The sequence below is a fragment of the Hippocampus zosterae genome, chromosome 4 (assembly GCF_025434085.1).
Source record: "Hippocampus zosterae strain Florida chromosome 4, ASM2543408v3, whole genome shotgun sequence".
NCBI classification, from domain to species: Eukaryota; Metazoa; Chordata; class Actinopteri; order Syngnathiformes; family Syngnathidae; genus Hippocampus; species Hippocampus zosterae.
In genome coordinates, this window is record NC_067454.1 from 29,046,294 (window position 1) to 29,065,386 (window position 19,093).

The window sequence follows — 19,093 nt, forward strand, 5'->3', positions numbered from 1 at the left end:
TTACACAGAGAGTAAATATGGGATAACAGAATTACATTTATTGCAACACCGGGCCGCCGCCCTTATAATAAAATAACCTTTTATTTTAAATTTAAGATAAGATAACATATCCTTTATTTGTCCCACACTCGGGAAATTTACAGCCTCCAGCAGCAAGAATGTAGGTAGAAAGAAGACAGAAGAAAAAACAACAAACGCCGCTCAATTAAGTGCAATATAAACACAAAATGGATAAATCGCAGTGCTATTTACAATTGTCTTTCACATCATTTAGTTATTATTATTATTATTATTATTGTTGTTGTTATTTTTATTCAGCAGCCTGACAGCAGTCGGTAGGAACGAGCGTCGGTATCTCTCCTTCTTGCCGCGCGGGTGTGAAATTCAGGTAGTTGACAGGAGTACTATAACCCTAAGATTCACACATGTAAATGATGCTCCTTACCTTGATTGTTGGCACGAGGATGAGTATTCTCGTGTTTGGCTCTACAATGCCTCACATTGATAAGGTATTCATGTTATTTATTTTTTATTTTTTTCTTCCGTCTTCTTTCTACCTACATTCTTGCTGCTGGTGGCTGTAAATTTCCCCAGTGTGGGACAAATAAAGGATATCTTATCTTATCTTATACACCAGCTGTTGAGGGCAAAGCAAATACTGAACCTGTAAACAAAATGATAACACATTACTCATAACGGACTTCATTTTACCCTCCATGTATTTGCTATCCCGTCAGTAAGAACCTCTTGAATATGACACTATATAGTAGTGCTGAATACAACATGCTTGCATGACATCACCACTGTCAGCGCAATCTCAAACAAATCCAACTTGTCCTCAGAATTTAGCAATGTGGGGATTTGGTGTCAGTAGAGCTTCAAATATGCATGATATCAACAATCCTAACTTTGCAAGCATGTAGCATTAAAGGCTCCACCGAATCAGGCAAATGAACACAGATGTGGAGCGTGTTCTACCTTATTCGGTGCCACCAAATCAAAATGCTACCACACCGGATAACGCTTCCTGAATGGCTCCATCGATCAAAAAGTCCAAACGTCCGAATGTCAAACAACAAACGACAGCTATTCTGAATATATAATACAGTGATCCCACAGTATTTCGTGGTTCGTTTATCGCGGCTTTAGTGCATCTTTTTCATTCACAAAAACAAACACTTTTTTTTAAGTCCGCAAAAATCAGTGCTAAGTGTTGTTTACTATGCATGATAGTGTGTGTGCACTCTGCTCAAGCGGGGAAGGTCCACGTGGGGCACGCATGGGCCACGCAGGTGAGTGCATGTGTGTTGCTGAGAGAAAGAGAGAGACAGAGAGAGGAGGCTTATAAGAACAAAATCAGGTGTCTTTCATCCTTAATTGTCTTAATTGACTCATCATAAACACGTCTGATGCACAAGCTGGATGCTGGCCTGTGTGTGTGTGTGTGGGCGAGGGAGTTATAAGAACAAAAGCAGGTCTATCCATCCTCAATTGTCTGAACAACTTTAATTGACTAATCATAAACACATCCGCTGCACGGCGAGAGATCGCTGGCCTGTGTGTGTGTGTGTGTGTCTGCTCAAGTGCAAAGGCCTACGTGCGGCATTTTTTTTAATATACCGTATTTTCACGACCATTCGGCGCACCGTATGGTTGGGCGCAGTCCCATTAATGGGTGCTATTTCTGTATTTTACACATAGACAAAACGCACTGTATTATTGGGCGCAGTTTTGTAGTGGTAAAACAAACGGCAGCTAAAAACACGTTAGCTTGAAGCATACGGTAGCATGCCAAGACATACAGATACAAGCTAAAAAACGTTTTTAAAAAGGCAACAGAAGCAAAACTGAGTTCCGTTGTATTTTATTTAGCCATCGTACAATGTACTCACGGTTTTCGATCAATCATCACCCAGAAATCCATCAAAGTCCTGAAGGAATAATTCATTTTATGCTTTTGCTTATGTTAACCACGCTTTATTGCTCTTTATTCAGTGTGTAAGAATATAACAGACATGTTCTCTCAGTTCTTCATCTCAGGGAGTAACGCACATAACGGCAGTTCTTTATCTCAGTGAAAAACACCAAGGGAGTGACATAACGGCCGTCTGTGCGGGCCACTGCTGCACGGGCAGTTGCGGGAAAACACCAAGAAGACCGGACTCCAGAATACGTGGAAACACCAAGAAGACCGGACTCCAGAATACGTGGAAACACCAAGAAGACCGGACTCCAGAATGCGTGGACCAATCAGCGTTAGTCTAGGCTCATGAATAAACAATGATCTGTTGTAATATATTCAGTCTGTCCTCCTGAGGGTGACGAGTCTGTCCAGTGGCGGTGCAGCTTGTCTAGACTGTTTGTTAGGGAACCTCAGGAACAGACGTCTGTATTAGATGACCTGTTAGGGAAATAAATCTGCGTGACTCCAAGCTACTGAATCCTGGTCATCACTCTACTGGTATGTGTTATTAGATGGTAGTGTAGCATCGTTGGTATTTGCTTCCTCCTCCAGGTCTTGAACACGCTAGAGAAAATGGTCCTGTGGAAAAAAAGGTAAAAAGACATAGATTAGAATGAGATAACTAATATAACGTCTTACGTTTTAAAAGGACCAGTTTCTACAAATGGTGACCCCGAGACGTGCTTGAAGGGGGGAGTGGAGACCAACGCGGACGACGGCGAAAGGTCCGATCCGGTAAACTTGATCGCGGTAGACATACCAGTGTCTTTTTTCCACGACCATTCAACCTTCACCCCACGGCCGGCCACATAGAATAAGGTAAGACGACTTTACTCTATTTCAATAAAAAGAGTCTCAAAGTACGTCTTAATTGGAAATTGCCCAAATTTTAGCTACAACACGGGGAAAAGTGCGAATGGTAAAATCTATATTGATGGTGGAAAATTGAAGGGACACGTACAAATTAAGGACACGTACAAATTATTAAAATATCGTGACTGTGGTATTGAAATAATTGGAAAAATAAAAAACAAGCTGCTCGAAACCGCACTGTGGAAAGTAAGAGAAGTGAATTGAGTGTGTGAATGGTCGGCGCGCTGGGTTCTACCCTTTAAAAGCCGAAAGGTGCGTAGGCAGGACCGCCCGTAGTTATTGGGCCAGTTTCTACAAATAAAACGTTGGAATAGGCGTTGACGACTTAGGGCATCGTCTAAAGTATCCCGGTTGGAGTCCGTGAGGAAGGGATCCTCTAAATGCTAGTCAATTTAGAATAATATAGGCCAATACCACGTCACCTATTCGGAAAAATTACAAAATTGAAGTGTGGAGAATACAGGGTTAAGTGAAGTAAGAAGAAGAGAGACAGTAAGTAACTACGACGAAGAACGAAGGACGACGTAAGTAAAAATGGCACAAAACGATCAAAGTAAGACAGAGGTGAGAGAGTTAAGGGAAGTCGAGGAATGGGTCGAGTGGTTACACACAGAAACTGAGTTTTTAAAGAAGCATTCGAGAAATGACAGGAGAAAAGCGACCGAAGCGTGTGGACAGCTATATATGGAACGAGACGAGGACCCAGCGAGGAAACATGATTTAAGGACACTGTGCGCAACTTTGACGGCAGGAATCGAGCATTGTGTGGTGGAAAAGCAAAATGCGGAAGTAGAGAAAGCAAAGAGCATGAAGAAATCGGACATAGAACTGTGTGAGTTGAAAATGAGAAAGTACGCAAAACTGCGAGAGCGCGCCGAACCTGTTAAACAGGCGGCTGTCGCCAAATGGACTGAGATGAACAGAATTTTCACCCAGACCAAAGAAGGAGAAGCTAAAGCTCCGGGTACAGGAGGAGGAGCAGTGGGGCCCTCAGCCCCTACTCCCCCTCCCTACCAGGGAATCTATCCACAACTCACTGTACAAGGAGTTGTGGACGTGGACATAAAACCATCTGAACCGTTTACTATGGAAGAAATAGAGGCTATCAAGGAAGTGCTGGAGCGTCCGCCAGCCACTCCTAAGCGAGGGGGTGGTGCGGAAGCAATGGGCGCCGCCTTGTTACAAGAACAGGTAAATGACTTGATTAAGGCACAGAAAGCACTCTCCAAGGAACCCAAGGAGGGACAGGAAAGATTCCACCAAGACATGGCAAAAACCCTCACTGACGCACAACAACTGCAGGCGAATAGTGCACTGACTCTGATACAACAGCTCCAGGCACTGAAACAGGAAAATGTGGAGGCTCTGAAGGAACAAGCCAAGACTCTGGAAGAACAGTTCCAGAAGATGAAACTGGAACCACAGACCAAAGGTAAGTCGCAATCGACCAGCAAAGCCTCAAAATATAGCTTGTGGACAACCCCGGAGAGTGACGAAGACGAAGAAAAGCTCATGAATGCTGAGTTTTATGATCTCTATGTCAAGCTGAGTGAAAAAACCTGTGAAAAATATAGTCGGAAGACGGCCCTGAACAAGGCTAAAAAGGCAGTAGAGGCAAGGGACCCAGGTGCCCAAGAGAGATATCAACGGGCAGAGCAAAATTACAAGGAAATCCTCAAAGAAATTAAGCGACTGGAAGGGGAGCTACAAAAGCTACCTGGAGGGGCCCGAAGAGGAATGTTCCCTCTAATTCCCTCGGGACCCCCTGGACAGGATGGGGAAGTCCCCGTGGTGTATAAGCCACTTGTGTTTATCATTTTTTGTTGTTTTGCTATTCCAATTGTATTGAAATGGGGTGAACAATTGCCCCACGATCTGAAAGAGTCACATGTCTCTAACTCTTCTTTGCCTGCAGAAGGAAATGAGTCCAGGAAGCGACGCTCACTGATACCTGATAATCATGGTCCAGCAGGTAATGCTTGGATGAAATTGGCCAAATACACAGCTCAAGTCACTAATGTCAGCACACCATGTTGGGTTTGTTCGTTCAGACCACATCATTCTGGAGATGCCCCTACTTCTGTGCCTATACCCATCGCAGCCGACAAAAAGGTTTGCCTGCTGTGGGCGGCCAGGAAGGCCGTCACACAGTGCGGCGACTTTAGATGTGTGTTAACGAGAATAAATGATTCAATCTCGACTATAGGCCTAGGGTTTAACAGTAAGTGGGTAGAGCCAGTCCCTACAAATTGGACGACATGCATAGAATGGAGTAGGTATACTAGCCCCGATCGTTGGATATTTCCCCAAAACTTTTCCCGGATGTCGAATCGCACCATTCACAAGGGTATGACATTACACCGTAACCCAGTCCCAGCCCCAGTTGGCTTGTATCGGGACTGCCGGGAGGGTGATGTTCCGGTAGGAACACAAAAAGCTACACAACTGTTGATCACATATAGGCGCTATACAAATGCTACACCTCTAGTTAGAGATGACCCCAGTATCTACCCCTACGGTAGAGATGGATCGCTTACAGTTCGTAAACGGTGTGGGAAGGCTGATGGCACCACCTATGCCTGTGAAAGTTCTGGGTGGTTGACCCTTAATGTTACCCAGTTGAAGGTGTCTGAGGGCACAAAGGTTGGTAATGTCACGACGGCACGACTAGCAGTGCCAGATCGACGTGGGTTCCCCACCCCTAAAGGCCACGTCTGGTTGTGTGGGGATCACACTTACTTCACGCTGCCTGAAAATTGGTGTGGTACGTGCACGTTGGCTGTAACCCGGCCATCCATGCTTCCGGAAGAACTGATGCAGGAGACGGTAGGTAGATACGGGCATCATAACCCACACAAGCACCACCAGAAACACAGACTCACGGTAGGTGACCGACCGGTAGGAAAGGTATATGTCCCCTTCTCAGACAATGACGGTAGGCAACCATTGTTTGGGGATGCTAATGGCTTCTTTGGGACAATAATACCGATGTTAGGGACAGCCTCATCCATGAAGTCCCTGAACGAAGTATGGTGGGTATTGGAGGACATAACAGACATCCTAGGTGAAATACTAGATCAGTTAGCAGCCAGTCCTGAATTGAAAGCTGTGGCGACCGTGGCCATGCAGAACAGAGTAGCATTGGACGCCCTGCATGCTGAAAATGGGGGAATGTGCGCAGCGGTAGGGATTGACCACTGCTGTACTTACATCCCTGATGAAACAGGTAATTGGACTCTAATCCGACACAAAGTAGCAGATTTGCGGAAATTTCTTCGGTCTCAGGAAGACCAGAATCCACAATGGACCTGGATGAATTGGCTTAATTCCGGATCCTGGACTCACATCCTGCAGAAAATAGCTCTTATTATTGGAGTGATATTATTGTTGGGTTGTGTTTTGCTATGTTGTGTTGTTCCCTTGTTCCGAAGCATGATCAACAGGGCCCTCGCACCTGCTTCAGGGATATTCCCAGTCCGAAGTCCCTCGTTTGATGTGGAAATGGATCTGAAAAGTGGGGCCTCGGCTCACCTGGTTGAAGGGGGTGACACAGACCTACTCCCACCCGAATTGAGGGCCAGATTGCTGGCGGTGGGATGGTCAGGCCCGCAAGAAGGATGCGACGGACGATGTGGTGATCAATACTCATGAAGTTGATTATTTTTGCTGTACTGTGCTCTATCTTGCAGGTACCATGGTAACAATTTTCTAAGTTCCTTCCCCAGGATAACTGTGGTAATGATCTCTTCACAGAGATCAGAAGGGGGAATGAAGGAATAATTCATTTTATGCTTTTGCTTATGTTAACCACGCTTTATTGCTCTTTATTCAGTGTGTAAGAATATAACAGACATGTTCTCTCAGTACTTCATCTCAGGGAGTAACGCACATAACGGCAGTTCTTTATCTCAGTGAAAAACACCAAGGGAGTGACATAACGGCCGTCTGTGCGGGCCACTGCTGCACGGGCAGTTGCGGGAAAACACCAAGAAGACCGGACTCCAGAATACGTGGAAACACCAAGAAGACCGGACTCCAGAATACGTGGAAACACCAAGAAGACCGGACTCCAGAATGCGTGGACCAATCAGCGTTAGTCTAGGCTCATGAATAAACAATGATCTGTTGTAATATATTCTGTCTGTCCTCCTGAGGGTGACGAGTCTGTCCAGTGGCGGTGCAGCTTGTCTAGACTGTTTGTTAGGGAACCTCAGGAACAGACGTCTGTATTAGATGACCTTTTAGGGAAATAAATCTGCGTGACTCCAAGCTACTGAATCCTGGTCATCACTCTACTGGTATGTGTTATTAGATGGTAGTGTAGCATCGTTGGTATTTGCTTCCTCCTCCAGGTCTTGAACACGCTAGAGAAAATGGTCCTGTGGAAAAAAAGGTAAAAAGACATAGATTAGAATGAGATAACTAATATAACGTCTTACGTTTTAAAAGGACCAGTTTCTACAGTCCTCATCCTCTGTATCAGAATTGAACAATTGTGCAAGCACCGGTAATCCATCAAAAACGCTGTGTTCCCTCTCGTTGTCAGAGTCACTCTCATTGCCATGTGGCTCCACAGAAATGATGCCAGCTTTGCCAAAAACTCGAAGAACAGTGCAAGCAGACACGTTCGTCCAAGCAGCCACAATCCATTCGCAAATTGTGGCGTAACTCGCCAAGCGCTGCCTCTCACTCTTTGTAAAGTTGTGTTTGCCATCAATCATCCATTGTTCCCATGCGATTCGCAACTTTACTTTGAATGCCCGGTCGCAACTTTACTTTGAACGCCCGGTTGATGCCGATGTCCAGCGGTTAGAGTTCTTTAGTCAAGCCTCCGGGAATAAATGCATGCTCAGAGTTCATTTGCTTGACTTGGTTTTTCACCGCTGCTGTGAGATGGGCACGCATGGCAAAAGCATAACCGATGGCTTGAAGTTTGAACTTAGCTTCGTAGGCGTGTCTCTTTGTAGAATTTATTTTCGGGGGTTCTTAGAAACCAAAACCGAAGTTGTTTTGCAACAATGCACATAGCCACACTCTATACAGGTGTTGGTACCTGCTTGGGGCATCCCTTTAGCGTCCACTCACACGCCCACCCTTCACTCATTGGCGGACTTCTCTCCCGCATGCCTGTCCTCTCTCACGTCTGCCTTCTCTCTCTCTCTCTCTCTCTCTCTCTCTCTCTCTCTCTCTCTCTCTCTCTCTCTCTCTCTCTCTCTCTCTCTCCATATATGTATATATACACGCCCACCCTTCACTGATTGGCCGACTTCTTTGCCGCATGCCTGTCCGCAGTCACTTCCGCCTTTTCTCTATATAAACAGCGTGTCGGCTGTCAGTCAGCTTTTGGAACTCAGCGCATACACAAGACACTCCGCATCATAAGGCGTCCTTCATTTTGGATAAAATTTAAGATTTTAATGCCGCCTTATAGTCGTGAAAATACGGTATGTTAATTGGTCGCTACTTCGCGGATTTTCGTTTATCGCGGGTAGTTTTGGTCCCCATTAACCGCGATAAACGAGGGATTACTGTATGTGTGTCACGTTCCGGATTCAACAGCATGGGGCAGGCGTTCTTGCTTGCCGCCTGCACACCTGCCAACCATTTGTTGGTAATTGCACCTGCTATTTTTGGGCGCTCCGGCAGTCGACTCGCTGCCGGAGTATTCCACGCCGTGCCATTTGCTATCGTCTATTCCTTCTCGGTTAAAACTCTGACTTAAATGACTACTGACTATTATTGCGTGCCTTGATATTCCTCTCGTGTTTGATTAGTATTTTACTTAAGAACTTTCTCCTTGCCGTTTTTGTTTCGCAAGTGTTTTCTGTTGCCTCGTTATTATTTCCTGGCCCTCTTTTGACCAGCGTTTTCTGTTGTCCGTTTAGACGGGGATTTTGTGTTATAATAAATCTCATTTTTTATGACAAAATTCCTTTTCTGTGTCTGCTATTTCGGGGATCCACTTACCTCTAGTAGTTGTGTACGAAGCGATTATTCTGTCGCTTCGGGCTCAACGTGACAGAATACTCCGGCCACCATGGATCCCGCAGACATAGAAAAGATTTTGTCTGCTCTGTCCCGGCAAGAGCAACAGGTGAGTCAGCACAGCCAAGCCATTACGGAACTCCGGGGCGCGGTTTCCATGCTGGCTCATAGGTTCGATGATTACGAACCCCGTATTGTACGATTGGAAGAACGGAGAGCACCTCCCCCGGTGGTTCAACTTACCACCACTGAGGCACCCGTCTCCTTCCCCACAATGAGTCGGGAACCGTCGCTTCCACACCCTCCACGTTACGGGGGTGAGCACGGTCAGTGCAGGCACTTTCTCCACCAGTGCACGCTCGTCTTCGACCAACAACCTTCCGTCTATACTACTGATGACGCGAAGGTTGCTTATGTAATGAGCTTATTGACAGGTTAGGCGGCGTCATGGGCTATGGCGATGAGCGACGCAAAGCTGAACCTCTGATCTTCCTTTCTAGCAGCGTTTCGCCGGGTGTTCCACCATCCCGTCCGGGGCAGAGAACCTGAGAGCCGACGCCATCAAAACGAAGGCGGTGGTGGACTGGCCGACACCGGCTAGCCGTAAGGAGCTACAGCGTTATTGGGGTTTGCTAATTTTTATCGACGGTTCATTCGCAATTACAGCCAAAAGGCACTCCCGTCCTTTAACGTCCATTAAAGTCCCGTTCAAATGGGACTCGGATGCGGACTCGGCATTCGCAAATTTGAAAACAGCATTCACTAATCCCCCCGTGCTGCAACATCCTAACCCTGACTACCCTTTCATTGTAGAAGTGGACGCATCGGATTCGGGAGTGGGGGCGGTCTTGTCCCAGCGTTCCCCGGTGGACCAGAAGTTGCACCCTTGCGCCTTTTTCTCTCGTCGACTCAGTGTCGCCGAGTCAAACGTGGGCAATCGTGAAGCCCTACAAGAATGGCGACACTGGCTCGAGGGGGCTAAGGACCCATTCACTGTATACACGGACCATAAGAATTTGGAATATATCCGCTCTGCCAAAATACTGAACTCCCGTCAGGCACGATGGGCCCTACTATTAACCCGGTTTAATTTCACCCTCACATACTGTCCTGGATCCAAGAACACCAAGCCTGATGCCCTCTCCCGTCTCCACGCGGAAAGGGACCGAACGCCGGACGCCAATTAGACGGGGATTTTGTGTTATAATAAATCTCATTTTTTATGACGAAAGTCATTTTCTGTGTCTGCTATTTCGGGATCCACTTACCTCTAGTAGTTGTGCACGAAGCGATTATTCTGTCGCTTCGGGCTCAACGTGACAATGTGTAGAACAGGGACAGGGACATGTTGTGGTCTTAAATGCGCTGAGTTTTGCCAAAGTTTCAACGCTCTGCCTGTCAACCCGAAGCAGACAGCTGACTTGGTTGGAATGATAAGGTGAAGTGGTACAAACCATTAGTCTCTTGCATGTACAAAGCGTTTTTTTTCCATAGTAAGCACATGTACATGAAGGGTGTGGAAAATAATCGATATTAATCGATACATCGATGCGCACGTGCACGATCCGAGTGCATCGGCTCATTCACTGGGTACGACGCGATTGACGGGTGAAATCGCGATTCATCACGATGAATTGATGGGTATCGGTAAAATCCGATTTAAGCGCCGTTTTATTCATGTTAAACGTCACATATCTGCCCTTTCCTAGGCGCAATGGAATTCACCATCATTGCTTTGCGTTTTGTGTTGAACACGGACGGTAGTCGTGCGTCACATACAGTCCAGTACACAACTAGCGAAACATTATGGAAGTTAGCGCAAGCAGCAGCAAGGAAACTACTATATTTAATGCAGCCGCAACATTCAAATCTTATGTTTGGAAATACTACGGCTTCGAAAAGACAGACGGAAAGCTTGATAAAACCTCCGTAATTTGCAAGGAATGTCGCACTTAGAAGCCATACAACGGCAGCACCACAAATATGCAGACCCACTTAAAACGATGGCACCAGATCACCGACAAGTTTCTCTCCCGCTCCCCCGCTTCCCCGCCCAGTTCCTCGTCGGACACCGGAGAAACTCTTGGTAAACCAGGTCAGGATCAGAAAAAAATTGCCTCTTATTTTGGGAGTCCCCTTGCAACTCACTGTGACCGCGCAATGGCTATAACTAAGGCCACTGCTTATTTCATATGCAAAGACCTCCAGCCTTAGCGTGGTGGACAATGAGGGTTTCAGACAGCTCGTGCACGTTTTGGAACCCAGGTATAAAATACCAGACAGGTCTGTGTTCACTTACAAACATATTCCTGATGTGTACAACAAAGTGAGAAGTGAGATTACTGTGTCGCTGAACAGTGCGCAAAGAGTTGCACTTACAGTGGATGGGTGTACATCTTGCGCTATAGATTCATATACATATATATTATTATATTTCATATAAGACACTCAGTGAGAATAGTCTGTTTGTGTTTACACTATAGCAACAGCTGTGAGTCTCAGGTGCCAAATTGTTTACATTTTCTTTGCACAAAACCCAGTTGTGAAAGGGCTTAAATAAGTTGTTTTACAAGTTCTACTGTTTATAATTAATAAAGTGGTATCCTTTTTGTAATACCATACTGAATTCCATCTTTTTAAAAGCTTTTTTTCTTTGCTTATTTGCATCATGTTTAATTGCACAATATCGCAACAAATTGCATTGTATCGTATCGGATCGCATTGATTTGAACTTAATGTGTATCGAATCGTATCACATCGTGACGACGGTGAAACGTATCGCATCGTATCGCCAGAAAATTCCATGTATCGTTTAAGTATCGCATCGCTGGCAGTGGATCGAGATGTGTATCGAATCGTCCTCAGTGCTGAGATTCACATCCCTAATGTACATGTGTTTTAGTTTTGCAATGGTGTGCTCCATTTTTTTTTAACATCTCAAAAATTGGTTTAATCAAAGGTACGTTTGACTTGAAGGTCTGTCTGCGCTTTAGCACCTTACTTCCTTCACTGATGTCTCAGTTAAATATCTTAAGGCATGTTAAGTGATACTGGATGGCAAGTTATGTGTGCCTCTTTCGATAGGAATGTTTCATTCACAGAAACATTGTGATTGATTGAAACATGTAATATTTATTCTACACATTTTTACAGCATCGGAAAATGTTAAGAATGTTTGTGTCATGTTTTTACTCCTACAGAATCCATATTTAAAGCAAAAAAAAAATAAATTTCCATCCCACATCTTTTTCCATTTTCAAACATTTTTCATAAGATAAGATAAGATAAGATATCCTTTATTTGTCCCACAATGGGGAAATTTACAGCCTCCAGCAGCAAGAATGTATGTAGAAAGAAGAAGAGAAAAAAAACAACAACAACAAACATCTTTCAATTAAATAAATGAATAAATTCAATTAAATATGAACACAAATGGATAAATCGCAGTACTATTTACAATTTACCTTCACATCATTTAATTATTATTATTATTATGATTGTTATTTTTTATTCATCAGCCTGACAGCAGTCGGTAGGAACGAGTGTCGGTATCTCTCCTTCTTGCAGCGTGGGTGTAACAGTCTCTGGCTGAAGGAGCTACCAAGTGCTGTCAGGGCGGGCAGGAGGGGGTGGGAGGGACTGGCCATCATAGCTTTTAGCTTAGTTAGCATCCGTCTGTTGCCCACCTCCTCCAGAGTGTCAAGGGAGCAACCCAGGACAGAACTGGCCTTCCTGACCAGTCGCTCCAGTCTCTTTCTGTCCCGAAAAAAAGCTCCAGGAAGCCACTAGATGGTGCTAAAGAGCCGCATGCGGCTCCGATGCCGCATGTTGCCGACCCCCGGTCTCAGGCAATCAGTCTCCATGTAGTTTCTCGTAAACTCTACTAATTTGGTCTAAGAGTATGTGTCATGTGGTTGTTTATGACGCATTATGATTTGCTTGCAAATTTTGTGTGGAGAAAGAAAACAAATAACAATTTTCCAATCTGCCCTGAATCAGACCAGAGAAAATTAACGGGGGTGAGATGAATGACCGAGATCAGATTTTGCAGTCCACAGATTTCAGCACTGATTTCCTTTTAGAAGCATAATCACAACCATTTCATCTCACCTAAACAGCAATATGGAACAGAAGACCCTGTCTCCTACTTCCTGATTATCTGCTACTCCACAAGTCACTTTGGCTCTTCATATGCAGATAGCATTGAAGAGATGAATGACCAAGATCTGATTTTGCAATCCGCAGATTTCAGCACTGATTTCCTTTTAGAAGCATATTCACAACCATTTCTCCTCACCTAAACAGCAATATGGAACAGAAGACCCTGTCTCCTACTCCCTGATTGTGTGCTACTCCACAAGTCACTTTGGGTCTTCATATGCAGATGGCATTGAAGAGATGAATGACCGAGATTTGATTTTGCAATCCGCAGATTTCAGCACTAATTTCCTTTTCGAAGCATATTCACAACCATTTCTCCTCACCTAAACAGCAATATGGAACAGAAGACCCTGTCTCCTACTCCCTGATTGTGTGCTACTCCACAAGTCACTTTGGGTCTTCATATGCAGATGGCTTTGAAGTGCTTCAAAGGAGTCTCCTTCTGATGTTTACCTTCAATATGCAATTAATCTTGCACCGCTTATTCCCCAGGATTTCTCAGCATTCACTACCAATTAGAGCATTTCTTTTCCAAATGTGCCACTCATAATAATTCAACTCTTATTAGACTAGGTGTCCTTCTTGTTTCTTGGTTTCTGTTAGCTTGTTTTTGTACAAACTATGAAAATAGTCTGCAACAGAGTAACCCACATAAACCCTGACATTAATCCCAAAATGTAGCGTAAGAGGGCTATCTACAAATGTATTATTAAAAGAGCAGCAGTTCACTTTTTTATGGCTCAGGGGGTATGCTGCAAAAATAAAATACATTTTGTATGTTTAGTTAATTTGTTGGACTTGGCCTATGCTGCCAGGGCCATTTCGCGACTGTGCTTGGCCTGTCTCCCTTCGGGGGAAAAAAAAACATGTTTTACTCTGAGTCAGATCAAAGCATTTAAACTTGGATCAAAGAGCAGCATTGCAAAGCTTTGGCCACATCTGTGTTGTTTACGTGAATGCTAAAGGCAATTGCATAAAATATTACAAACTTTGAACGATATATGTTATGAATGAAAGTTTGTTGATGTCACTTTTGAAGTCCATTACTGCATTTAGGGAAGCTCAATTTCACAACAATTTTAAAAGCCCCTGAAAGATATGCTACTATCAACTGTAGGTATCTCTTCAAACAGCTTAACTTTGTTCACAGCGTCGATGCAAGAAGACTTAAGCAAACAGACTCAAACAGATTCCATCATTCCTTTTAAGATGTTGATAAAATATTGAAATACTCATCTATTGTTCATCTGTAATCTTCCCAACAGGTGATAAAGGAGTGGCAGGTGAAGAAGAGGGGGTTCAACGACTTGTAAACCGGCCTGCTGTTATGCTGGTGGCTCAACACCCACTCAACTAATGATTCCCCTTTTTTCTTTTTAACCCTAACTAGATTACAGACTCTGCAATGCCATCTGCAAAACAATCATCTTGGAGACCACAATATCCCCCCACCCCCTCGATATCGGAGGAATCCTACCCTCCTAAATTCTCCACCATCACCTCAAGGACAGAGGCAATGCAGCAGCTCTACCTCACTATTTATTTCTCTTGATGTCTCAGTCAACTGCAAACTCCACGGCACGATTGTTCAAGGGCAATCTTTCCAAAACTGGATCGAATCCTTTTTTGAAATAGGTTGTTTAAAACCAAAAGTGCATTCTTGAATCTGTTGTAATCTAGATCAAATCTTCAATTTGTGTTCTTCAAAACTTTTAAGCAGAGGATAACTTTAATTTAAAAACAAAAAAAATCAGGATTATTCCAATCTCAGCATTTAGGTGGATTCAGGGTGGATTTAAGGAACGAAATGTGATTGACATTAAATTCTAACTGGTCATATAAATATCATTTATAATGCAATAAATATATTTATCTGTATTTAGGGTGGCCCGATGGTTGACTGAAGTTATGGACTATGTCAAATGACAGACCATTGAGATAGAAATGAAATAATCCTCTCAAAAAATATTAAACTCTAACAAATGATTCAGTTACCTCTAGTTAAACCTTATAGGGGGGGGGGCTCATAGTTCAAAATTTATTTTCTGACAGTGGCATTCGTTACTGCAAGTCCATCATAATCATTCATTCATTCCTTCATCTTCTGAACCGCTTGATCCTCACTAGGGTCGCGGGGGGTGCTGGAGCCTACCCCAGCTGTCTCCGGGCAGTAGGCGGGGGACACCCTGAATCGGTTGCCAGCCAATCACAGGGCACACAGAGACGAACAACCATCCACGCTCACACTCACACCTAGGGACAATTTAGAGTGTTCAATCAGTCTGCCACGCATGCTTTTGGAATGTGGGAGGAAACCGGAACACCCGGAGAAAACCCACGCAGGCCCGGGGAGAACATGCAAACTCCACACAGGGAGGCCGGAGCTGGAATCGAACCCGGTACCTCTGCACTGTGAAGCCGACGTGCTAACCACTGGCCCCATCATAATCAATCTTCAGTATTTCAGGCCGGCCCAGTCCGTCAATACTAATAATAATAATTGTTATTTTTAATGTGGTCCCTTCATCGCTAAATTACATTTCGTCAGAGCTGTTTTAGGACCGTCAGTAAAAACTGTTTCCAATAGTAACACCACACAATTGCATTCATTTAGAAACAGTTTGGACCAATGCAAATACACGCATGCACACACACACACAGACAGACAGACACACACACACACACACACACACACACACACACACACACACACACACACACAAATATATATTTTGTACTATTACTGCTCCTTACTGCTTGTTGTCACTACATTGTGCATCATCCTTTTTTAGTGGACATGGTGGTGTAAAATTGCTTCCGTCAATGCTTTCAAATTGATTTTCAGTCGTCAGTCCGACAAAACTTCTGTCCGTACTGACAAACAGGTGCTATGCCCACCTCCGCATGTTTGGTCATCTTAAATTTTTGGGTCGGGATCACACTAAATCCAACTTTTCAGCAGCTGGCATAAAATTAAGATGTGATCCAGGAAAGCAAAAACTGCGAGCTCAAAGTCCAGATAAATTTGATCCAGATTTCACCTTTTGAACAAATGGGCCCCAATGGAGTGCTGTGTGGTGGAGACAGGAATGTGAAGATTTAAAATGAATTGATCGCCAGTGTTTTTGGATGATCAGCAGTGTCTGGCTCAATATCACGATGAAGATTTTGGCAGACACATGCAGTAATCTTTCCACACAGGCACCCAAACATTCATGTACACACAAAATGAATGTGCGCACAGATATTTCACAGATTAACAGAGAACCAGAAACTATTATGTTATCAACATGAAATGATTCTTTTTAAATTAAGGTATTCATCATATACATATGGTGGCCCGGTGGTCGACTGGTTAGTATGGAGGCCTCACAGTGCAGAGGTGCAGGGTTTGATTTTGGCTTCGGCCTTCCTGTGTGGAGTTTGCATGTTTTCCCTGTGCCTGTGTGGGTTTTCTCCGGGTACTCCGGTTTCCTCCCACATTCCAAAAACATGCATGGAAGGTGAATGGGACACTCTAAATTGTGCCTAGGTGTAAGTGTGGATGGTTGTTGGTCTGAGTGTGTCCTGCGATTGGCTGGCAACTAGTTCAGGGTATCCCCCCCGCCTACTGCCCAGAGACAGCTGGGATAGGCTCCAGCACGCCCCACGACCCTTGCATAAATGGATGACAAAATAGATAGATCATATTCATAATATGGCCTGAAACATGTGTCACCAAAAATTCTATCTGAATAATTTATATTTGAATTTAAATCACTAAACTTGAATAAGTGTATTGAAAAACTCAGTATGAATTACAGAAGTTGAATGTGCATTGTTTAACACAGAACGGTCACTCAGCAACATAACATAAATCAGAGAAATCATTTTGAAGTCCTGTGTCGGAATTAAGAGAGCTGTGATGAGCGCCCCCCTACCCCCCCCACCACCACACACACACACACACACATACACACGCACACACCTTCTGTCGATACTGTATGTGCTGTGCATTCTTTCTACCCTTCGGTGTCAGTAATGCCTAAAGCACGGAGTTCAATACAGCCATGATGTGACTGTTTGAAAAAAACAAAAACAAACAACCCCCCCCCCCACAAAAAAAAAAAAAAAGAAATGGGAAAGTACTGATGACTGGCTTAGTTTTAAAACGTTGCTCACTATACACTGTCACTTCCCAAAATTGAAAGCAAGCACTTTTTCTTCCCTTCCTGACCCAATGGCTTGTCCAACACATGTAAAAGTTAGGAGCCCCGCCCCCAGAGCTCGAAGGCCGGAGCCTGAAATCGAACTTCAGACATTTGCGCTGTGAGGCAGATGTGGCCACCAGTCTACATCGTGCTGCCTCTGAATGACCAAATTTGCCCAAATTGCCTTTTCATAATTATCTTTTATTTAACAAAAGATTAATTTATGTGACGACACCGATTATGTTAATGATTCCTCATAATTAGGAAACAGACACATGTCAGAATGCAAGAATTATTTTCTATGACGGCACTACCGTGACGTGCCGTCATTGTAACACAGACCTTGCTTTCCGCCTGAGACGCCTCATGTGAAGCCGCCACGTAGGACAGAAAACACGGTAAAAAGTAGCGCTCCACAAATCAGTGAGATATATCCTTACTAACACAAAATTGAGCCCTGTGCCGATCTGGCGTCTGGGACACGTTACAGCTACGAGAAAGAAAGTCTGCCCCTGCAAAGTGCAACATGTCCTACGTAGGCCCACAATTTTTTCCTAGACATTAACTAATAGTGTGACAGAGCGAAATGCCTGTCACTCCCTTTTCTGCCTAAAATATCAGGCACGGCTCCCGGCCAAAGCCTATGCCCGCAGCACGGGCCTGATATCATGCTTTCTTTCCTCTGAGCCTTGACGCGGACCGGCAATTGTGTCTTGCGGTTCTGCGATGCCCACAAATCCCCTGCTGCTTGATTATTTTTCTCCGCCTCTCTGGCGAAGTGTGGGGTTGGGTCGTGCTCTTGGCGACAGCATGCAATGGTCCGGCAGGGCCACTGTCAAATTTGTACTGTGGCCAGAAGGATTTTATGAGAGCATATCGGATAATCTGACCTATCGACCGTCATGAACGACCAGAGAAAAAAATTGGGTCGTATGAGCGGTGCATTTTGACTACCGGCAAACTACCGGCTTTTTTTTTTCCCAAGATGACAAGTACGCCTTACAAGTATGCCCTTACAAGTATGTCCTCGACCATACCGGTAATTAGATTGTCCAGTGTGCTTATAAGTTTGGCTGAGTGTCGGCACGGCACGACCAGTGTAGCAGAGATATTTTAGAGGATTTTGGTGCAGTAAAACAAAGGAAATATTTGTTTCTCCTTTCGTGGTGTCGTTAGTTCAAAAAGTCCCAAATTTCTAGTAGTATGAAGAACATTTTTCTTGGTGGTTTAGACTCATAAAACACACTTATCAAACTACTGCAATACAATATGTTACTTACTAAAATGCTTGTGACTTAAGTGAAGTTCCCTTAAGGTTATCACAGCCTTTTTTTTTTTTAAATAAATGCTGTTTGCTTTTGATACAAGAAATACTTGGTATAAACCCAATGGAAAACGTTTCTACACAACAAAATAGTTTGCTGCTCTGCACAATGTGAAGTTAAGAAATAGGAACTGGAAATGTTATTTATTTTTTTTAAAAAGGACATCAATTCGTCGTTCGTTACTAAGCAAAATATTACATTTTCTCTATTGTATAATTATAGATATAATTTCTCATTAATTAAATAAAACATATCCAAATCCTATATTTGATTATTCGATAGAATTTCCAGGAGGATACTCCAATACTAAAATCTTGAATAATTGCAACCTTAAAACTTCCACATGATATTGTCATATTTTTATTGATGTATTAAACACTTTTTGTTCAGAGCACCGGGATTAGCCCTCCCAAAAAATGCTCCTCAATATTACAAAGGCGCCCTTCAAATTACATCATTGGTTAACTAAAACGTTCATTAAGAAAACAAACAAAAAGTTAGATGCGCTTTGAGACTGCAGGGGATATGTTGGGACCCAACTATAACGTGCAGTCATTGGTATTACCATAGGCAGTGTTTTATGTACGCAAATAGGA

The 19,093-nt window shown here is 43.9% G+C and overlaps 1 long non-coding RNA gene across 1 annotated transcript; it reads left to right on the plus strand.

Annotated features, from left to right (window-relative positions):
* Positions 1-7,468: 7,468 nt before the first annotated feature.
* On the plus strand, positions 7,469-8,075 carry LOC127599834 (uncharacterized). Its single transcript, XR_007962185.1, has 2 exons — positions 7,469-7,541; positions 7,827-8,075. It is a non-coding gene; the product is annotated as an uncharacterized LOC127599834 (long non-coding RNA).
* Positions 8,076-19,093: the final 11,018 nt, after the last annotated feature.